At 34.7% G+C, this 25,048-nt stretch overlaps 1 protein-coding gene and 2 pseudogenes across 1 annotated transcript in view; 1 reads left to right on the forward strand and 2 right to left on the reverse strand.

The window, feature by feature from the left end:
* Positions 1 to 25,048, forward strand: part of LOC106102484 (semaphorin-1A) — a 238,103-nt gene that overhangs the window by 121,277 nt on the left and 91,778 nt on the right. The gene's annotated exons all lie outside the window — the stretch shown is intronic.
* Positions 12,034 to 13,143, reverse strand: LOC106102483 (annotated as a pseudogene).
* On the reverse strand, positions 13,510 to 15,090 carry LOC106102481 (annotated as a pseudogene).

Genomic DNA, 25,048 nt, shown 5'->3' on the forward strand with positions numbered 1-25,048 from the left:
AACCGGGAACGTGTTTCGGCCAACCGATAGGCCGCGCGGAAAGCCCACCTAATTTTAATTTGTTTTATACTCATTATGCGATCCTTAAAAGATACGATGTTTATACTTATATTACGTGTTATATTCTTTTATAAGATTTTTTCTATATTATATTTTAATACTATGAAAATGATTTTCAATGTTGAATGTGTTTGGTTTATATAGTTTATTTGGTAATATAACAGAATTTATAATAAATGTATGCGCGTAGCTCTTCATCGCCGTTACTTTTTGTTCTGACGTTTTTCGGTGTTGCCAGTGTCCGCGCGAACAAACAAGTCGAAAGAGGAAAGATTTGTATTTAGATTTCACTATCTATTGAAGTTACTCAAAAAATAGTGGACCGACTTCAATTTTTTTTTTCACTTATTAAAAACTAAGTTATCGCTCAGTACCATTGGTTATATTTCTTTTTTTCAATTTCACACGGGTGTAGTTGCGAGCAACAGCTAGTACATAGTAAATTAAACTCAAATTATTCAATTTCCTAACATGTTTTGGAATCACACGATTTAATTATAGCATCTGTATAACGCTTGTAAAATGCATCAGAAGTTTTCTTTTTTAATACTTAAGGAAAATTATGTTTAACACTAACGACGGTCAGATGGCAGCACTGGTAACGCAAAGTTTAATGAATCTTAATATCAGCGAAGGGAATATTTCAAGATGTTAGAGCTTTCGTAGTTAATGTAGCGTTATAAGATAAACGGCGTGATTATGACGGCGAGATCGCGAGATACACCCTAATTTATGGCCTTTTAACCCTTCAAAAGTAATGCGCATTTTACATTTTTACAAGAGAGATTTAAATTTCATGCATTATAACGTGACAATATAAGAGCTTTCGCACGTGACTCCGTTTGGAATTAAAAAAAAATCAGAGTTAATAGTCTATGTGTTCTTCCAGACTATCATCTACATCTATAGTAAGTTTCGTCGAGATTCGTTCAGTAGTTTAGGCTACTCGTACAAACATCTATCCATCCATCTAAACATTCACATTTATAATATTTTTAGGTATTTCGATACAAATGATTTAAAAAAATATAGACGATCGGCCAAATTAACAATACTTGTTAATTACTTTAAAACTAACACAAAGTCAACTACATATGTAAAGATATCGAACGTTCCGTGGTGACGACTAGAAATGTACTCAGCTATTGAGCTTCTGAGCGAATGACGGACTGTCGGACCGAGCCCTGTGAGACTCCTTACAAGTGTTTTATAAAACTACCCCCCACTTTTCCTACTATTTCCTAACAATATTATTAAGATTAGTAAGATGACTTTAAGTAAACGTAAAGTAAATACTAGTTATTACAGTTGAAGAATTGAGCCACAGATTCAGTTAGAAAATATGGCCGCAAATAAACTAACTAAAATTAAAAGACGGCCATAAGGCGTAGTTATTGTTGTATTATCACGATAGCGATAACAGAAGCTATGTCTTAATACAGTGAACTCTTTCTTTATTACTTTTATCTTCATATAAGCGAAGGAAATATTATAAAAGGACAGTTGCATTTTCCAGCAGACGTTGTGTTGCGAGGCGCGAACGCTTCGCTATAATGCCTTTATATCCCTTGAGATTACACACTCATTGCCGACTATTGTCACAATAATTTCATATTTCTTAGCGACGGAGACGCAGTCTGCAGCTTAATGAGAATAAAGAACAATTTCATTACACACTCGACTGTTGTGGAACAATGCCATGCGAGCGCTTCGTTACAGACACAACCACTGTATTAAGAATGTCTTACATAATGTACGTTTTTTAACAATCTTACTAATATTATAAATGCGAATGTTTAGATGGATGGATGTTTGTTAGAGTTTGCAGTCTAAACGGCTCAACAGATCTGTATGAAATTTGGCATTGACTATGGTCTATAGTCTAGAAGAACACATAGGTACTCGCCCATGTCTCTCAGCATCATTCCACCTTGTTTTGAGTCTGCTTTTGTTTCTGCCGCGGAGGGAAAGTTTTAGTGCCAAATTTACGACGTACAATAATAATTAAATTAGCAACGAGCGGGTTTAATTGATAAAACATTTTCCTTCTCTTTTAATCAGCAATGTGTAAAGAGTTAATAGTTGCAGAAATTAACTGAAGCTTGAGCTGCAATCTGCAGTGATAGAAAGCGGTTCCCCCAACCGCTAATTACATTAAGCTTTTGTACTCAAGTCGCGACTGCATGCGATTGCTCATAAAGTCCTCCGTACGCCCTGTCCGAAGCAGTTTACGTATATATGGTATTTAGTAAGCTAAGTTACATAAAGTTATACAATGGTAAACAACAGCTGTTTCACAAATGGTTTAACCAAGTTCCATGCATCGGAAAACATACCTTGAAGTATGCTTTTGCACATCATAACGGTGTACACAAGGTCGTTCTTGGGAAGAGACTACTTTCCTTTTTACTAAAGATTTCCTTAATTAAATAAACTCCAATATATAGATAGATAGATAAACTCACTGAAATGTTTCAAGTGTGTATAACAGTCTTAACTTTCGAAGTAATAAACCTTTTTGATGGACTTGAAAGAAGGAGGTACTCAATTCGTCTTTATTTTATTTCTTGTTTTTAATAATTGAAATGTTAGTAAGCAAATAGCTGTGATGAAGATGTACTTGCACCCTATTTGTATAATCGGCCACAGTATTCGTGATACACATACTTTTGTCGCTACCACTTGACCTACATCCTCCACGTGTCTCCTGTACCGGCGGTTACTGAACCCCTCTCCCGACTCCCCCTACCGCCAGTTGGTCACTCCAATCAAAAATAGACAGTAATACCTACACGCAAAGTCCAATTTCCCATCCCATATACATCTCTCAAAGGCGACTCCCCACGCAATTTAACACTTTGTTTTTCCTTCAAACATGGCAGAATATTCAATGTCGACGGAAAATGAGTTGGATGTTACGTATTTAGCGATTTGCCACTCACTCGCGCACGTAATAAGAATCACATTCGTACGGCAAGAATGTAACTTGTAATGAATTTTTTATAAAGTCTCAGCCTACACTAGCTGCAATAATACGTGTAATTTAAGCTATATTCACGACTTGATCTGTAATACTCAAACAGAATTTATAAAATTCGCCCTGAAAATTATATTTTCAATTCAATGAAAATTTTAAATATCAATATAAAACATTTCTTATAAAAATACTTTTGCTTTACTTATTTAAATTATAATTTTCACTGAAAACAGAAAATTTATCAATCATGAAACTGTTTGGTCATCATATTAATCATTTTCACTAATATAATGAAAAGAAAAGATTTTTATTTTAGTATGTGTATTCTTTTGCCATTAGAAGGCTATCAATATTTAATTGGTCCCGTACAAAGTCGCGTACAAAAGCTAGTAATCTCCGCAAATGTAAGCATTGGTACGTGAATTTAAGAGCCACAAAAGGCACGGTGAAATAAAATCCTCGATTCAAAGGTCGGAAACTTCTGAAGGAAATTTGTTGTGCGTTGATTCAGTTAATGTTGCTAACTTTTAATTGGTTTAATAATTCGCCTTTTCTGATAGCAATGTAGGTAGAAAAGGGGAAATTTTTCAATTATCCTCAAGTGAAATTTAAATTGTGCCGTGATCCACGATAAGTCGCTCCATCTGTACAAAATATAAACTTTATATATTTATAGCTGACGAATGACTGAATTTATACATTGTTATGAAACCCAGTTAGATTGTTTGACTTCTTTGTCTTTTTTTAATTTGTCTTTAGCTATAAAAATATTAATTTAACAGTGGTTGTGCCGCTTTAACATCTTAGCACTGCAGGGCCGGCATGCCCGGTGTAATACCACGACCACACAGAAGACAGGCGTGAAATGGAAGCAATTCCGTGTTTCGTCTGATGAGTGTGGTGCCGGAGGCCTAATTTAAGTCCCTTTCTCTTTGCCACCCTTTTCTTAAAGGAGAGGATGGCAAAGGGAAGTGGATTTGGCGGTGGAGGAGATGCATAGGAAGGGGAAATATCTTCTTTATGTGCATCTCCTCCTCCGTCGGATAAGGGTAGGCAACGCATCTGCAATTGCAGGTGTCTATGGGCAGCGGTCGCCTCGCCATTTTGGCGGATTTAGGCGGCCGCTTGCTCGTTTGCCACTTTATGTTTTAAAAAAAAAAATATCATTAGTACAAGATACCACTTTCATTTCCTTACAAAGATTGATATCAAGGGAAAGACTGGATATTTTATATTTAATGTATGCATTTTGAATAAATTAACTATTTTCCTCTGACAATTTACATTTCAGGGGTACTCATGAATTAATACGAGGCACATCGCAGGATAACACCATGTCTTGTTTATAGACTTTTATTAATTAAAAAAAACTTGCTTTGATTTTTATGAGCTTAAATGGAGATGGGCACACTACTCCATTTTTAGTTAACTAAACTTGTGAATTAGCTGCAAAACAATCGACAATCATACTACAGTTGCGCGATCAAAAGTGTACGCCAGGTCCTAGTTGTTACGTATTAAAGTATATTTTTAGTATTCTATATTAGATACTGCTATAAGGCACTCATTTTGTCTCAAAATCTCCAAATTTTTCAATTTAAAAAGCTATTAATAATAGTTTAAGACATCAAAAGCCATACAAATCACGTGTGTAACATATCACACAAGTCCGCTAGTGTTGGCGAAGTTCTTTGTTGCTGTAAATTAAACCGTAATTAGTGAGGGTCGGTGGGCTCGTGATTTATGCCTGTTTTTACGGAATCTGGCCCCCAACTAATGCTATCGTCCACGCAATGACCCTTGTAATAACTTGCTGTATTATTCGTGGACTATTACATATATGTCAATGTTTTAATAGTTATTCTAATTTATTATGTCTGTTGATTTTAGGATTTAATCTTTAGAATAAAAGTGTTAAGTAATATCGATTTTATGTAGGGCTAGCTTTTGCCCGCGACTCCGGCCGTGCGGAATAAAAAAACCGAAAGCAAGTAGCCTATGTGTTCTTCCAGATTATTCTCAACATCTAACTATGCCAAATTTCATCGAGATCCCTTCAGCTGTTTTGGCTACAAACTCAAAAAAACATCCATCTATCCAACTAAACTTTTGCAATTACAATATTAGTAAGAGTCTCACTGGTGTATATAACAAATTACCCTTGTTTTTCGTATTTTAATGGCAAAATACAATGTTTGTGTTGATAGATTTTTAGAGCGTGCGCACACTTGTAAGTAAACTATCGCATAACTGTTTAGTCAAAGATGTGCATTCGCTCTTACACATATGTTATTAAAATAATGTCAATAGCCAAAAATTCTATCTAATGTCTTGTACCTATTAATAATAATATTTAATTTCAAAATTAAAAATTCTTGTTGTAAAAAAAGTTAACAATTTTACTTACGACCTGCGTTGGACGTTAATTAAATCGGAACGTCTGAATGATTAATCAAATTTTTTGAGGGGAGAATAATCAATAAAAAAATGTTGCAACCTCCCCCTCCCCGCCCTGCGTATAATTTGGTTAAACGTCAACGGGTCATTAATCCCGCTTGGCGCTGACCGATCGTAGTCGACATCGTTCAAACAGAACAATTCATTCGCGAAATTAATCTGTCAGCCGCCGTGCGTTGTTTACTTGTTTGCCATAAAACAATAACCAGTTAATATCGGGTATCCACTGTCGACACTAATATAAAAACACTAGCTGTTGCTTGCGACTTCGTCCACGAGAAATTTAAAAATATGGCCTATGTTACTCAGGGATAACGTAGCTTTCTAATGGTGAAAGAATTTTTATAATCGGCCTAGTTTTTGAGTTGTTCAATACATACAAAAATACAAATCTTTCCTCTTGTATAATATTAGTATTGACTAGCTGTTGCTCGATTTCGTCTGCGTGATAATAAAAAATATAGGCTATGTTATTCACAGATAAATTACCTTTCTAACGGTGAAAGAATTTTTAAAATTAGTCCAGTAGTTTTTGATTTTATTTCAATACGCACAAAAATACAAATATTTTCGATTTATAATTAGTAAAGATTATTCATAACATTCATTCTCTTTGTAAAAACAAGACAACCGGTTTATTACAAGTTACATCCGTGGAATTTCACGGTTAAAATGCGTCCATTTAAAGTGCACACCTTTGACAAAATTAACAAACAACTGTTTAGTCTCGCTTTGATTCTTATGGGCTTATATGGAAGTGTGCTACTGGATTTTTAGCAGTGCAACTTGACTTGAATTGGCTCCGAAACAATCGACAATCGCACAACAGTTGTGAAATAGTTTAGTCAAAAGTGTGCGCCCGCTCCTATTATAGCAACATAAACGTTTGTATTTTCAATGAGAATAAGTTACAGTCTAGTGAAGTTGAATGGTTTATTGATATAAAGTTTAATGGGGAGATCAAACGTGATACATGGTCTAGCGGACACGTTGATACAGGAACACTGGAAAAATATTGCTGTTGAGATAATAAAAAAACTCACTAAAGCCAGTAATGGGTGGATATTTCAATGGCTATTCCCTTTATTATAGAAACATGTACGTATTAATATTACTTATTTGTTGTCTATACTTACTATATCTATATTCTATACTTATCTATACTATCTATATCTATACTAATATAATAAAGCATAAACACACACTTCTTTGTTGCCTACGATCAGAGAAATCACAGCATATTTTTGAATAATCCTTTTTTTAATGAAAAGCCCTATACATACGTCACGCTTTAGGCTATATATTTTCACGCCATTAAACTTAGGGGTAAATATTTTGGATAAAAACCCTAATGTGGGAAAGACACCACAAGTTGTTGCCATAAGTTTAAAATTTATGTATTCTCAGTTTTCACAACGGTAGAGGTTGTTAGTGTTTTAGCAGTGTAAACCCACGGTCATCATCATCATCGCCAGCTCACTATAAGTCGTGGGGACTTGGAGCTTACCCTAAGTTAGGGTGACTAGGCCATAGTCAACCACGCTGGCCCAGTGCGGGTCGGTTGACTTCACACATATCTTTGAATTTCTTCGCCGATATGTGCAGGTTGCATCACGATGTTTTCCTTCACCGTATGAACGTCGTGTAAATTATGTACATATGAGAATTCGAAAAATCAAAAATAACGTTGGTACACGGCGGGATTCGAACCCAAGACCCGTAGATTACAAGTCAAGTGCTTAAACCACTGTGCCACCGTAAAACTGATAAATTCACCCACAGGTAAAAAATACAAATGATTCACTTCCGTGACACGTTGAATTAATTTAATAGTGCTGTATTCATAAACACTATGGTTACACCTGAAACTAAACTATCGCACAACTGTTTAGTCGCGCTTTGATTCCCATGTGTTTATAAGAAGGAATTGGCTGCGAAACAATCGACGATCGCACAAAAGTTTTGCAACAGTTTAGTCAAATGAGTACGCCCGCTCCAGTATACATTCCATTTTTACTTGCAATTAACTTTTTAATGTATATTAAAATCTGTATATCGTCCGAGGAACACGTGGGTAGACTAGAACTGTATACAGGGTGTTTATTACGCGATACAATCTCCGGCACCCCATGAATATTCAGGGGATGGCTCGGGCCCTCGTGTGTACTTTTTAATGTAAATTATTCCGCACCGCACTTACGTAAATAAATGTAGTTTCACGTACGAAATAAAAATTTTATATCTTCGAAAATATGTGTTTTTTGATTGCCTTTAATTTTGTTATCGTTTTTATTTTGAAATGTTAAAACTGTTTACTTTCAATAGATGTTACCAATATTATAAAGAAACAAATATCATGTAATAATAACGTAATTAAAATAATAACATACTAATATGCATTATATTTGAGTTTATAAATCGGAATGTCATCACGATTTCACACAAATAGAACAGAATACAACGCCCAGATAAATTTAACCAAGAAGGGCTGCGGTATTAAGAGCACCTAAGCCTACGGGGATATACGCGTAGATGTATGAATGAAATCTATTTCTTTAGGAAACGAGTGTCATCTAAAATTCAAGCTCTCTCAGCCTACCCCTCTTGGTACCAAGCTTGAGTTTTTTTGCTGTTATTGTTTTGTATTTCTTTTAAGTTGTAAGATACTGCATATATGTGAGAAATATCGTGACATGTCATTTTCATTTACTTTATTCAAATGTATGTTAAAAAGTAAAATGTACCATTGTTTGAACGTTTTATTAACGTATCCCCTGCGGTAGAGTTGGGTAAACATTCGGTTTTGTGTACGTAATAAAGGATCAATTGAAACTAACCTTGTTTAAATAGTATAAACTGCATTTGATTTACGATTACAATAAAATGCCTTTTATTACAGATTCGTGTTTCCGCGGGAACTAAATGTTTACTGAAATAATTCAAATATTAAAGTTATTATCTATTGTACTCGTGAGTAACTTTTAATAACTTATGTAATTTTTACAAAACTAAGTTACTGTACTTTATTTAAATACCATAAGAGATTACACTAAAAGAAATTGCAAATAGCAAAACTAAAACCATTTGTTGTTTAAAGCTCGGCTTTATTCGTACTATTAAGATGTCTTAAGGCATCTTGACAAAACACAAGTCACTACCATCTCTCTTGTACATTCACTATTTTTGCGCCCTCACTTAGTAAATAGGAGCTATTTGTCGTATTAAGAAGGGCATTTATCTTGGCTTTGATGATAAACACAGCAAGTGTTTTATCGCATACAACGGATGGGAGAATAGCATTTGTCTGTCTGTGAGTGTTAGCACAATTAATTGAAAGAAAGCTATGAGTTATCCTCCACTTCGCTACGCTAAATTTGTTTCTGCGATATTATTCTTCGAGATAAATGTAATAGCGAAAGATATGTGTTTCCTTAAGAAGAAGTATGTTTACTAAAGATATGTTATTTTTCTGACGAAAGAGATGTGCTATTGGGCGCAAATCATACTAATATTCTAAATGCGGAAGTTTAGATGGATGGATGGATGTTTGTTAGAGTTTGTAACCTAAACTGCTGAAAGATTTCGATGAAAATTAGTATAGATGTAGAGGATAATCTGGAAGAATACATAGGCTACTCACTTTTGTTTTTTTTAGTTCAACGCGGACGGAGTCGCGGGCGAAAGCTAGTGATTTATATTAGGAAAATACTATACTATACCAACATTTCAAACTTTAGAAATATTTTAGATGGTCGCATAGCACGGGTTTTTTATAGTATATTGTTGTTTTATTTAGTCTATTTTAATCTAATAGCTTAGAGTATGAAAAAAAAAGTTTTTTTGTTTAGTGGTCAGTAAATAACCGATAGCCACGTTATCAGAGCGGCCCAGCGCGGCGTCCGCTGGAAACCGTTTAAAATATGACCGACCGACGCCACGTAAAAATCATCTCGCTTTATGTAACGCAAAGATAAGCTCTGTTTATAATTTATAAAGCTACAAATAGATTATATTTGATAGGAGAAATTAGGACAAAAATCTTTCTTATAATCAACTTCTGTAAAATGTTCAGAAACAAACAAATTTAGAATCTCAAATTTTTTAGCGGATTAAAAGAATATTAAAGTCCCATATGAATACTTTACAGTCCCTAAGTGTAAGTACCTCCCAATTATAAACTAACATGATCTATACAAGTACAAATTCACTTCAACTTTCACTGAAGTGTAAAAAAATTTGTGAAGTATCTTCGTGGAACTACACACACTCAGACGCGGTAATTGAATCTGCATCCACAAGTGCGACACGACTCCTTTAATTTGGGTAAGTGGTACGATACAGTCGACAAATAAATAACGATATATCCAAATACTATAAATTGCTTTCAAAGTCCACATTAGCTTGAGGTAAATACACAAAATTCTATTTGAGATTTCATTAACATAAGATGAAGTATTTGTAACCGAGTATATGACATCTAGACAGTGTTATTTTAATACTAACTGTAACATAATATGCTGGTCACGTCCGTCATAGACCGTACTTCGGTTGGCTTGATTTGTCGTAAATTTTACAACATAAATTTGCTACCGATGTCAAACATGGCCATCGACAAACTATTTAACTTTAGTTATGGTTATGCGTAGCAATCGAAATTGTTATATTTTATAGCATTATTGCGGGTTTGCTATAATGTTATAAATTGCTATTTCCAAATGGATTACTTCACAAATGTATTGTTGAATACAAATAATTTGATGTTATTTTCAAACACTGAATTGCGGATCAAATACTAAGTTTTGCCTAAGGGTGGGTTTCCACTTGCATAAGAATATTTTGCCATCCTGTTTTCTCATTAAAAAACTAAGAAAAATATATGTACTAATCTGTTGGGGCAGTGGAATTTCCCAGTAAGATTGCATCATGGTAACGAAATATCTTATTTTAACTTTATTCCATATATTTCTCAATGTCGGCCACGTTTATAACTTGAAGTTAATTAAAGATTTAATACCACCAACCGGCACCGCAGCGAAATGCTCGCTAACTTCACTCCGCTGAAATAACTTGGCCCGAGTTATAATCGCCTGGCAAGAGATGCAACCTCATACACTTGCTCTATAATTGTTAAAATATTTTTACTACGAAATAAAAAAAAAATATTTTGATATTAAAAAAATCTGATGAAGGAATTAATGATCACTTAGTTAAATTTAAAATTGACATATACTTGATTGTGCGCCTAAAATAAAAATATTTAAACATGTTTAATTTTAATTTTATCTGAATATTAAAATTCCAATCGCTGTTGCATTATTAATAATCTTAATATACTAGCGCGAACATAAAAACTACCCGGTCATATCTTGGCACGTCGACCAAAAGCGTGCGCTTATTCACGATGTGCCAAATCAAATGGCGGATAAGTGTTCCGCTCTTTGTTTCGCTTATACGCTACCCGCTCTCTGTGAGGACATGCACCAACGCGCGATTTATCGCTCACCGCACCGCGCTAACTTATTGCCGGCGTTTGTGTAGAGAAAATATTATAAGAGATAACTGTTCGCGGCTTTGGATACATTATAATATGCATTATTGGTACAGCTGGGGCTACGCTAAAATTATTTATTGTATGATCAGAGACTCTTAAAATATACGGCCAGCCAAAATTCGTTTATCATTAAACAGACCATCATAAATCATTACATAGAGACAGCTAATTACTGGTTTGATCTTAAATAAAATAAATAAATAAATGCTTTATTGTTCAACATTAATTAAATTACATTTCATGGGAGCCTTGGCTCCACTACGTTCTCCTGAGTTGCAGGAGCCAATCTGGCTTTTAGTTTAGAAGACCAGAACCACTCAAAACATACCAGTTCATCTAATCAACTTTTACAATGAACTACCTAAATGAAGAAACCGTAAATTGCGATCAATTTTATAATAAATACATATGTAAGAAAAAGGTCCATAAAAGATATGCCGAAACTTTTGGGATGCAAATCCCTATTTCAATTTCGTACATTAAAGACGGACCCGCGCCGCCTTTCATCATAGTTTTTTCTGTAGTTCCGTAAAACATTCATTATAATTGAGTACTTACGTTGCGTAACGTATATCGAAGCGGGCCAAACTGCTCTTGGGGCATTTTTGTTTACATATTTAAAGACATCCACTCTAACTTATTCAGTGTAATAAAAGAGAAAATAGAGACCCGAGATTTTCGGAAGCGAGCCCCTCGGTACACATTTCAATATTTTTATTCAATTCTGTGAGCAATTGACCCCGCCAATACGATTCCAGATAGCATTCTTTTTTATTTTGAATTGAATTATGAATAGCAATGTTATCTAAATAATGAAGTCTTTCACTAAGTATGTTGTTGCTAGCAAAATACAAATAAACGCGATTTACGAATTAGGGTGTTTTAATTTTTTTATGTAATATACAAATTCAATATAACTATTGCATAAAAGGAAAAAAGGAAGATTAATTAAATTTAATATAATGTATTACAAGATAAAAACCGTAAACTCATCATATCAATTGTAATATTTTAAATGTAACATATCATTATCAATTAAAAAATATAAAAATAACACATGTAAATATGCTACAAATAGTATCTTGTGACTGTGATTTTTCATGTTATTGCGTAAAGATTATTTCGCTTCTGGGGGCTTTTCAACCGCTGGGGCTTCTGTAGCAGCTGGGGGTTCCGCAGCAGCTGGGGTTTCTGCAGCAGCTGGTGGTTGAGGAACAGGGGCATCTGTGGTAGCAGTTTTGGGCGTTGACACGGGTTCTTCCTGTTTTATATCCTTGATTACCTCTTCCTTAATTGGTTCCGGCTTTTCTACCTTTGGAGTTCCCGGTGGTTCTTGTTTAATCGGTTGACTGGCAGCTTGTGGCGTTTCTTCTTTCTTCGCAATTTCAGCTGGAGGCGTGGGAGGTGGAGCAGCTGATGGCTTAGCAGATTGTGCAGAATCTTTTCCACCTTTTGCCTTCTTTTGCTTACGATCTAGTGGTAAATACAATTTATAATCCTGTGGCAGTTCTTCTTCTGCATAAAGACGTTCACAAAAATAAATTCTACGAATGCGTGCATTTGCATTTACTTGAACTCGAAGTGTTTCTATAAATTGTGTCCCGTATGCCCTTTTCGTGAAATCAGCTAAATTAAATTGTATCTGATTCCATCCACCGGATAGACCGATAGGCATTGAAGTACAGAATGGTTTTATCTTTGTTGTTGATTGGAAATTAGAAATTGTGAATCGTCTTCTGAGATTTTTATCATCTAATATAGTAATTTCGAACGAGAAATACCTTTTTAAATTTTTCACAATCATCACAAGAAAAGGTAATCTAATTCCCAACACTTGGTTCCTTTTCGGGCAAGTTATGTAAGTAGTCGCAACATTTGTACCAACTATTTCAAGAACGATAGAGTTTACTTCGCTATCAGTGAGTCGTTTAATGTGACCATTTCGTACCTCCATATCCCATATCGCCAATGGATTTGATCCACAGCTATAAAATATTGTTAAAAGTCCACTTTGATAAGTATTTTTGAACATTATTAAATCTTGTTAATATTAAGTTTAAATCGAAATAATTTTTGACATTTGACTGGGTTATGTCATTGTGATGTTTCTTTGATTAGAAATAAAAATCAACCAGTGTCAAAATTATTGATTTTATTATATATTAAATTACAGAACTTTTAAATAAAACCTTGTTGATGCCCAGATATTGATCTCGTTATTTCATATTCGGGTTTCCGATTAAATTCTTATTAATTCCACCTTATATGTTAATACAAAATAGTACTGCATACGAAGAAAACGATAATTCTTTTCTTGGCAATTTGAACATGACTACTGCGTACCCTGAACTTATTTTTATGTTCTGAAATAATATAATTACGGTCATATTTTATGTATTTAATGCTAAATTATTCATTTTAAATTTATGTAAACGTTTAATAACAATAGGTGTAAATTAGCAAATTAAAGATAACAATTATTTAAATTAAAGTCAAACAAACTTTATTAAAATAATACATTAAATTGACTTATTGTGAAACAATAATCTGATGGTTTACGTTATTCAAAAACAAGTCTCAAAAGGCCAGTTCTGAAGAAACAAAGGAAAATAATTGCAAATTATGTTAAGCAATTTCAAACTTAACAAGTAAGAACCTATCATTTCATATCAAGCCTCATCTATTTTTAACTTTTCAAATACCTCTTGATTGAGCATTGTATTTATAAAAGCGTCTATTGGCTGGTCGGATATGTCTTCCATAGTCTCCGTTTCCTTAGATTTCGATTCGCCTCCTACTGACGAGGTCTTCGTCGCAGATCCTTTTCCACTCACCTTAGACTTCGTTTCGACTTCGACAGAACGTTGTGATGTTGCCTTATTTACACTCTCCTTTAGGCTAGTTTTAGATTTCTTTTTCTCTTGTAAAGACCGCTCTGATGGTGCCTTGGCTGCAGAGGATATCGCTTCTTGATCCTTGACACTAATTTTAGAAACGTTTACTTTAGGCATTTCTGTCTGAGATGGACGTATCATTTTCTCTTTTCTTGCCTTTCTATCTATAGGGAAAAATAACTTGTACTCATTGGGTAGCTCATCTGGATGTACTAATCGTTCCGTAAAGTATATTCGCCTTAGTCGAATGTTTGCGTTTACCTTAACGTTTTGCACTTCGACAAATTGTTTATTATAAGCCCGTCGAGTGAACTCTGCCAGATTAAACTGAATTTGATTCCAGTCTTCAGCTAAACCGATGGGCATCACTGTACACAATGGCAGTATTTGTGTAGTGCTTTGAAAGTTGGAAACTCGGAATCTTCGTCTCGCGCCTGTGTTATCTAATATAATTACTTCAAACGTAAAATACTTCTTCAGATTCTTAACTATCATTATCATGTAAGGCAAATTTATGCCTAAAACCTGGTTTCCCTTAGGGCATTTTATGTATGCTGTACTTACGTTAGTACCACGTATTTCGTAGACCATTGACTTGATGTCCTGATCCAAAAAACATGTTAAGTATCCATCTTTTATGTGTGTCTCCCAAATGTCCAAAGGTTTTGGACCTACACTGAAAAATATTGTAACCATTCCACGTTGGAACACTTTTCTGAACATTGCTCTATTATAAAATTATCTTCTTAAAATACTAATTAAAATCGTAACTTGACGTTTATTTAATCAAAAGAAGTGAAGAAGCGTTTGGACGTTGAATGTCAAAATGTAAAATAATAAATCATGGCATTTGCTAGAAAAGAGTTTAGCAGTATTTCTACCTAATCTTTATCAACGATAGTGAAAATGTTATTATTTTCGATAAAAATGTGAAAATCAAATTAGAGAGAACACCACGGGACAGGCGATGTTAGTGGAACTCTGTGCTTAAGGCAATCGCGGTCGTAGATTTTGTTAAATGGTTGGTTTTATTAAGTTCCAAAATCTGTCGCGATTCTTTGTAAACTGACGTACTAGAAAATCTTTTTTGCTAAAATACCAATTACTGAGAATTTAGTATTGAACAAAAAAACACAAAACAACTATGTAAATATTTTCATTTCTGAATTTGTCAATTCTTTTGTTTGAATCTTTTCGTTTTTTGAATAAAAAAAATTTAATGGCTTTCAGTTGAAAGATTCGACCTTTAATTGTTGGGTGTTGGGGTGTTTGCAGGCGTCGAATTTTGCACATTTAGCTCGACGCCGGCGGAAATTAGCGCTTGTGCCAAACCTCCCTTTTATCACATTCGTTTTGTGATTGTTATGTAAAATTAAATCGTTGTATGCATATATACTTTTGATAATAAAAGAGTCACAATTGCAATCGATGATATTTATGTTTGGTAGATTTAACTCGTAATTACATCATTCCAATCAATTTAAAAAAAAATCAATTTGCCTTAAATGGCATTATCTAACCAATACTAAGACTTATACAAAGGTCATTAATTTCAAGGGTTCACAAAATTAATGACCCTGTCTAATATAAACAGAAGATCTCCAACGAATATATAGAAATAAAACTTTTAAAAGAAAAGCTGACTTCCCTTGTGATTTATCTTCGCATTTGTCATCCTCGACAGTAGAAAAATATGTCACGCAAAGCCAACGTTCACACGCAGCCCGTAACAAAAATAGCATTTTTGTCATCTCTAAATCACGTGACTTTTCTTTTATGCCATTCGCTCTAGAGACAGAGGCGCGCCAAAAACTAAAGACTCGGGAAAACAGGGCGGAAGAAATGAAAAAGTGGCTTTTGAGTGTCGTCGTGAGTAGTGCCCGGGCGTGTTCGTTTCGTTGTTACAGCGCCTGTACAGGGCTGCCATCTTGTAACGCTATTACCCGACAACTTTGCTATTTATTTTTTGTAGGAGATTTTTTTAATGTCCATAAAGTACTGGTTACTGTTGTTTTAGTAAATTATTTACCTTTAAAAGCTTTGCATGACATGGTCAACAGTTTTTAGAAGTGAAGAAGTACTTGTTACTAATTATGCTATAGTTTTTGTTAAATCTTAATGGCAATCTGGTAAAAACAGAATTTCGGTTATTCCTAGAATCAACCATAGCTAACACCATACCAAAAGTATATTTTCTTTTGTTTTTTTCCGGGATCGACATTTCCTGCGCGCACAGTTTTTTCTGTATCTCTGGGGAGAACGCCCTAGCACCGTGTAGTTAAGATATCGCAACGATTTTTCAAAATTAATGACGTGGAAAACGTGTGCCCGATAATGCGATAACGGTTTTCGGAAAAGAAAGTCATCTATTGTGCCAACGACATCTCTATTTTTTTTGTAAACTCCTACATATGAAATTAATATCAAAAATACTTTGAAACTATATCCTGTTAAAAAGGAATCAAAGTTACTTGATATATTGGTAGGTAGTAGCAGCCGCAAAATAAAGGGCTAGAGTCTATCTTGAATCAGGTTTACTAGTTGTTTTGACCTGATGTTGTTCGATAATTGTTTCATGTGCAATACGACTAAGGCTATATTTTTATGTGACTTTAATAATACAATGTTAATGCCTATGTTTGATATAATTAGTGTAGTCTCTGGAACGTAGCACAGTGGCCGGTGTTTACGTAGCTCATTGCCTAGCACCGCGCGTGGCCTGCATAATGTATTGAACTGTGCGCGATTCGGGCAAAGCTTTGTCTACGTTATTTACAACCAACCCGTGTATTCGCGCGGAAATTGGATTTGTAAAATAAGACACTGTATATATAATCTTTATCTAAGACGTATGTCGAGCCCATTCCCGTACACTTTTGTGCCCAAGTAGTGTGTTTTGGGCTCGTATGTCTCAGGTAAATTTGCGCTTTAAATGTATTCTCTAACCTAATTGTATAGAACTTCGTTTTGTAAAACAAATTATACGAATTACTTACTTTTACTAAAGGTAAAATGTAAGTAAACATTTTTATTCCTTAACTAGCAGTTGTCCCCGACTCCATCCACGTGGATTTAGAAGAACAAAAACAAAAGTAAATAGCCTATGTGTTCTTCCACATTATGCTCTACATCTATGCCAAATTTCATTGAGATCCATTCCGTCCTTTAGGCGCCAACCTCTAACAAAAACCACTCCATCCAAATATCTAAACTTGCATATGCAAGTAATATACGGTACCGCAAAAATATGCATGTTTAGGAAAAAATCGTCGTGATTTCTGAATTAAAAAGTCAAATAGACAATTCTAAGCACTATTGACGCTGTTGTCTGAACAGTGTTGTGTGGGTAGACTGGAAATAATCGGCGTCGCTCCATTGCCGAGGTTGGGACAATGTATCGAAATTAATATCCGGCCCTGGTAGCGGCGGACAATTTGTCCAGCCGGAATGTGGATAATTAAACGCGCCCGCCTGTTCCTACACACTGCTGAAATATTTCCTTCATTAAGATAAACCGAAAAATGTGCCCTTTTATTCTAATGCATCTCTTACTCCGTGGAATCTGTAATAGATTGTGGTTACGTAATTACATCATTAATATAAAAATTTCATACAACCGGATCTCATTATCCACTTGCCCTTATCCCTTACGGAGGGTACCAGTATGTGCTGCTCTTCCATACATTTCTATCAGCCGTCATATCTGAAACCTCTCCTTTCGTAAGCATATCCTCTTTCACACAATCCATCCATACTTTTTTTGATCTTCCTCTATCTTTTTAGCCATCCACATTCAGTCTTAACACTTTCTGGTTTATGTCCGAATCGTTTCGCATAACATGTCCATACTACGCTAACTTTTTGCGTCTCAACCATAAAACTAGATCTGTTTTACTACAATGATTGCCGATAAATGTTTAACGTAAGGCAGAGCATAAACTTTAGACTGTTTATGGCACGATTCTTCACGACCATCTAGACCTAGTTATACATATCACAAATACTTTTGTTTTAAATGCCGTACATATATCGCATTTGTTCCATTTAAAATAAGTTCTCAACGTATAAATAAAGCAGCGCACGTAGGAAGATAAAGCCCGGTCTCCCGATGCACTTAGTTAAATAAGGACAAACAGCCGACCGGATTGAGGAAACGACCATCGTAAGCCCCTTGAATTTTGCTTCATTTACGCTTTCACATTTCATGGCGATCGACCAGTACGCGAATAAAGACATATATCTCCCTCTCGTTGCCCTTTTTAATCCATCGCCGTGCTGTGAGCCGTAAATCTGAAACGTCGATCGCAAGGACACTGTTTGTCCCCGCCGACATCGATAAATCGTAATAAACGTCCCGACCCGCGCCGTCGAGAAAATCGATATTGTTTCGGAATTATGAAGGATATTATCGAATAAGCTCGATTATTTGGCCGTTAAATCACTGTTCGATAGTAGATTGATTTTATCATCTCTTAGAACGATGTTAACAGAAAATGATATAAAATATTTGCGCATAACATACAAATTGAATGTAGATATCGACTTTACGTTAGCAGATAATTTAAAAGAGAAAAAAGCTATTCCTATTGTCGTTGTTGCCAAAAGGACCACATTTTGAGATTTATTGAAACATAAATTGGATTCAAGGAATACGATTTCAACACAATATAACCAGGCTCAACAAAACATGCCAAGATTTCGCGAGTAAGTTCGTTTCGTGCCAATACATAATAAAAAATAAAGTTTCATATCATTTTAGATATACTTTTATTGCTTTTTTGTGTCGTTACGTTAGGGTTTGTATCACCGGGATTTTGAACAATATTTTCTAAACAACTAAATGTGGTAGTTCAACAATATTCTTTATTTCGCAAATCAAGTTTTAATTCGAAATAACAAAAGAAGTCGGCTTTTTCTTATTTGTCGTTACTTCAGTAATTGAAAAACAATTTCGTTTTTATTGCCTTTGGCTTTAAATACCATTTGGTATAGATTGAAATACGTTGATTTTCCTTATTCATTTTGTTAGTGCGAAACATTGCTTTAAGACACTTAATCCGCTTAGTATATAGATAAATAAGTAATATTTCAATATTACAAATAATTGATAATGCTTGAATTTTTTAAACTTTCGTGAGACATTTTATAATTCATTGTTTAACGGCTTACTCACGTCATACTTTTTTTTTTAACGAGCGACAGCGATACAACATCCCCTCGACCTGAAGAAGGACCCCCGCAGGGTCTGAAACTGGTCGGTGCCGTCACCGGAAAAAAGTATTACGTGAGTAAGCTGGTAAATAATTAATTAATTGATAGTGCTTCACAGTCGGTAAGGGGTGAGCAATATATAACAAAATTTACTATAAATCAAGTGAAAACAAATACAAATAAAATTATACTCTCTGTAGATCGCGTGCAAAACCAACACACTAAACTATGTCGAAACTACACGTTATTGGTTCCTAACTGCTTTTATATCCAAATGAAGCTATTAATGTAATGGAGGCAATAAATTGATGTACAAGATTATTTTTTTACTAACAGTTAACAAAGATTTTATTAAAACACTTGCCTTCGCCCGAGTCTCCGTCCGCGTGGAATTAAATCCTTTCAGTAGTTTAGGCTACAGACTCTAACAAACATCCATCTATCCATCAATCCATCTAAACTTTCGCATTTATAACATTAGTAAGATTTCAGAGAAGGGTTAAACAAAATACTGTGCATGCTTCAGAATTAAAAAACTCTTAGTAATAATTATCGTTGGTGATGTAGATACGAGTATATCTAAAACAAAAAACATATTTTGTGTCTCTTTCCTTTTGTTTGAAAAAGCTGATATAAAAATTTTGTTATCAACTTATTTCGGTAATTAACGACGCCAGATGGTTTCATTTTAAAATATTCAAGATTTAACTTATACATATACCTAACTATCTTTCTTGATCCTAAAGGTTTGGACAGAAAACAAATTACGTATATTTTGGCTATAGAGAGTAATATATCCCCATTTGCTTACCCTTGTATCATTAGCGTGAATTTCGTTGGCGCATCTTTCCGTAAAAAGTTAATGGCATGTGAAGAGCGCTAGGAAATCCTTCGTTTAATTGCTAGTTGATTAAATGATTCGTGCGGAGGGTCACGTGATATGAATACTTCTCATTTTAATAGAATTTCTGCTCGTTAATTCCAGTTATTACTCGCATTTTAATAATTCTGAATCACTATTGTGAGCTCAAAGTTATCTTAATGCTAATGAGGTTTTTCGACAAACTTTTATTAGTTTTACAAATCTGCGACATTTCTATTATTGAAGATTTTCCTCTGAAAGTCTTTGTCCAGAACTTTTTAAAAAAACGTTTTCTTCATTAAGTTGTTGTTTTACGTTTTTTTTTATAAAGATTCGCGATACAAATTTCGCCTTTATTAGACCATTAAATCATGTTACATTACCGTTTCCTAAATCATTTAAAAATCCTATTATTTGCAATTCAATGGACTAATTCACATTTAAAAATAATTAAACGTACAACATATCCAGACATCGTAATCTCATCTCAAGGGTTTCTTTACAAACTTTTAAAAGGAAACCCTAAAAGGTAAGCCTTTTATCGTCGCGTATTCGAATCGCATCCCCTTTGTTCTACAACACGCAACGCGTCGCTATCGTAAAGACAAAATGGACGACGAGGAATTTTCATCTGGCAAATGCAATTTTCGACAATAAAGTGCATATGGTCCATTAGAGGTAGTAAGTGGAGGCAGTAAACACCCCGCCGGGGCTATTATACTGCTTTTATATTCACACTTAAGGTTTATTGAACGCTTCGGCCTTCGCTTGCTTACTTTAATGTCTTCTTTGTTTCAATTTAAGTGCCTCCTGAGTACGTTATTCGATGGATAAAAATGTTACACTTAATAGTTTCTACGGCCTAATATTTTATTTGAGCTAAAACAGAACACAATATTGTATTTTTATAAAACAAATATTGATAGACTTGTTCAATGTGTTCAATTGAAGCTACGCTTTCCGCAGGCTATTCGACGTACTCTTGAAATGAAGCGAAATTCACACAGTCTTTTAATATCTAAATAACGTCTCTAAGTTTACAGACAAGTATGTCGTTTTTTTACAATAGTTATATTGTTAGCGCGGAAGACGATGGCAACACTCGCATATGTCAACCGAAAAATAACGGCGACAAAGTAATCGTACAACGTGCATACTTGTCTTTATATTGTAAACTCTTTAATATTGCTCAATAAATCATTTATACCAAACAATTGTTCTTCGAGCTGGAACACTTTAAAGTCATCGTATTTTACTTTTAAACAATAATTTGCTAGAATAGACATTGTTAAATTCAGACTTCATCATCTCCCTGGCGTTATCCCACTCACGAAGGATCGACGCAAGGTTTTATAAACCTTAATGACTAATTCAGACTTGAAAGATGTTAATCCATTTAAAGGATATTTATGTACATCGTATGTATGCACCTCAGTAAATGAAACTACCAAACAGTTTTAATCCACCCCCGGCTAGCCATCACGCCTTATCCGGATTATCCCAAGTAATGACCACTTTGTAAATTTTACGTACCATTGCCATTCCTTAAACCACACATTAACAACGTGAAAGAAAAGCTTAGTACAAAAGGGACACAAAATTAAAAAAGAAAAAAAAAACAGAACAGTTTTTTTTTTTTATAATTAAAAACAATAAAAGTTCAGGCTTTATCACAGCCCTAATGTACTTTTACCATTAAATAGTAACTACATATGTTACTAATATTATAATTGCGAATGTTTAGAGAGCGTCTGTGGCTCAGTGGCTTGAACACTTGACTTGTAATCTACAGATCTTGGGTTCGAATCCCGCCATGTACCAATGTGATGTTCGATTCTTCGAATATTCATATGTACATAATTTACCCGACGTTCTTACGGTGAAGGTAAACATCGTGATGCAACCTGCACATATCGGCGAAGAAATTCAAAGATATGTGTGAAGTCAACCAACCCGAACTTGGTCAGCGTGGTTGACTATGGCCTAGTCACCCCATATTAGGGTAGGCTCCGAGCCCCTCGGTGGGGACGTATAGTGAGCTGGTGATGATGATGTGATGATGAATGTTCAGATGGATGGATGGATTTAAGTATGTTTGTTAGAGTTTGTAGCCTAAACGGCTAAACGGATCTCGATGAAATTTTGCGTAGATGTAGACAATAGTCTGGACTTTTTTTTTTTAATACCACGCGGATGGGGTCGCGGGCGACAATTTGTTTAGTAATAATATAGCTACATATTCTGCATCTTAAACTAACGTTACTAGTTTTTCTTTTATTTTTAGGATAAAAAATTGTTTTGTTTTAGAAATCCATACTTTCGTATACGTAAGTTTTTCATGAAAAATTATGACTCAAACGTCAAAACTACATCTATAAATCATAAAGCTATGTCCCTATGAGAAAGAATATCTACAATAGTTGACGTGTGTAGTGATCTATGAGTGGAAACGTAAATGAAAGTGGCGTTGGATGAAACGCAACATTTGACAGTGATGTATCTATCTTTGGCGTTTTAATGGCCTTTCCAATATTATATTCAATGGTCACATTTGTATCACCTTTTGCCTTAAATGTAAATTCTACTAAGTATTTGTAACTTGTAAAGTGTCAACTAGAAGTGGAATTACTTTGCTTCAACTTAACACCGCCTTTCTTTCAAATGCAATGCCTACATTTCTGTAGTTAGTAAAATTTTCAATTGTTTCATCGTTATTTTACAATTTTTAACTTATAGGTCTTTATGGTTGGAAAAAAAACAAAGATTATGTCTTGCTAAAAGCGATGTCAGGTATGGTCGTTACGCTTCATTGACACTAATGGCTTCCAAATAGCAGCCGGCAGTCTTAGGTCCTTATATCATTCGCAAGTCGCCCGCTACATTATTCAGTATTGTGCTTTTTAATATTCAGGCGACATGTTCCAGTCTCCTTTCAATTTTTTGCAGCGCCTCGCGTACCGGTGTGCGCGGAATTTTGAAAGCTACTTATTGATGTTCGTTTCTTAATCCCAACATATCACGTCGGCTGGGCGGCCCAATTTATTTTTTATCGATACGGTACAACACTACGGCACTACCGTCCTCTTGTTCCTCGCATAGCTTACCCAGAGGCGAATTTATCGTGGTTGTTTTTTATCGATATCGCCCGTGTCTTTATCTGAGCTCTAGTAATTTACGTGGAATAGAGAACGATTCATATCGGAATTAAAAGGAATGGAAGCAAAATATATGGATCTATCGAACGTTTTGAGTCGTGTCGGTTTGTTTAATTATCGACATACCTTCGACGGGTGCCGAACGAATTGTTTTAACGAATGGCGAGCTATATTTCATTATTACAACCGCGGTATTGATGCGACAAGGCTCGTTTACAATCATATTTATAGACGCTCGTAAATAACTTGTCATTGTTATTAGAAAAGTTGCGGCGAAATTTTATTAATGATGCGTTGAAATCGTTTATGGACGCCTCGGTCTGGTAATGGGCACTGATTTTGATTTATTTTTCTTCAGATTTATTTATGTTATAAAATAAAATAAAACCTTTAAAAATTGCCTTCAAGTCTTTGGACGTCAATCTTTTATTAATTTTACATTTAAATATGATTGATTAATTAAAATTTGGTGATTACAAAATCTTATTCAATTTAAATTGATTAAAAAGAAGCTACATTTTTTTTCTCATTAAAAAACAAATGATAGAAATTAGTTTTCTCAGCAGACAATGGTTTGGTTCTTAGACGTATAAATCAGCGTGTTGGAGGCGATCCTAGCAGATTGGCTGCACTTACCCTTGCACTTATTGCCGACTTCGCTCCAATCCCAGCCCCCGGCTCACCCCCGATGGCCCTCGTTAACACGCTACGTTCATTTGTTTGGATTAGCCGAACAGCCTGAAATCAACAAACGGCCAATGAACCCAAAAATGTTATCGTTAATTAAAACAAGTCTAGAAATATTAAGAAAGTTATATGATGCTAACATTTAGGTCCCTACGACATTTTTACATAATTAGTTCTTATTTTTTGCCTCAAATAACACTTTTTACCATAAAATGTCACAATCGATACGACTTATTCCCATAACAACGCGTCGTATCCTTAACAACCCTCCGTGTAGAGTTGACACCTATTCAAATATCTTCCATTGTCAGGCATCTTCACGACGCGAACGCCCATTTACCCAATTAGCACCTAAAACGTATATTGCGTTACTTTTTCAATGTAATTGGCCAATTTTTACACTCCGCCTGCTCTCGGATCGCGTTAATATGAAGCAATTACACGAGCCTATTTCACACCCTTTACTCTCCTTGATGACACTTTAGATTTTAGAGACGTGTTTAGTATGACAATGCGTTACCAAGAAATATGTGAAACAATCTTAAATTCACACCAAGATCTAACAACATAAAACGAAATCTACTACATTAATACTGATGGTGTCCTAACACCTGTGATATAAATTTGATATTACACTAAGAGCGAGTAACCTTTGACAAAACTATTGCACCGTTGGGCAATTGTCAGTTGTCTATTGTTTCAGCCCATTCAACTGTTTAGTTGCACAACTAAATATCGAGTAGCGTGCGCATATAAGCTTATAGGAATCAAAGCGCGACTAAACAGTCATGCGATAGTTAATTTTAACCACTTAATTAAGCTACTTCATGATTTACATACGTAATATCTTTTATATTATTTTTTATTTTACTGTACTTTCTTTATATTCATAATATTACAAAGGTAAACGATGGCAGAAGTCTTAAAAAGGCGGTAGACGTTTTTAATAAAGTTGTATCCGCGTAATCAAGTCTTTTGAGGATTCAAGACGGAGCGAGTGGGTTATTGCATAACGAATTAACCTTCAGATGACCTTTGTGTATTCCAGATGAGTTACTCGTTTTTTTAACGTCACACTTTTTCTGACAAGGTTTATTGTAAGTTGCCAGTAACTTTACAATAAGCAAAAACAGTCTATAGTTGAAATTGTATAAAAATATTTGGATCATTCTCATTTTTTTTGAATGCAGAAAT

The sequence above is a fragment of the Papilio polytes genome, unplaced genomic scaffold (genome assembly GCF_000836215.1).
Source record: "Papilio polytes unplaced genomic scaffold, Ppol_1.0 DF823923.1, whole genome shotgun sequence".
In the NCBI taxonomy this organism is placed as follows: domain Eukaryota; kingdom Metazoa; phylum Arthropoda; class Insecta; order Lepidoptera; family Papilionidae; genus Papilio; species Papilio polytes.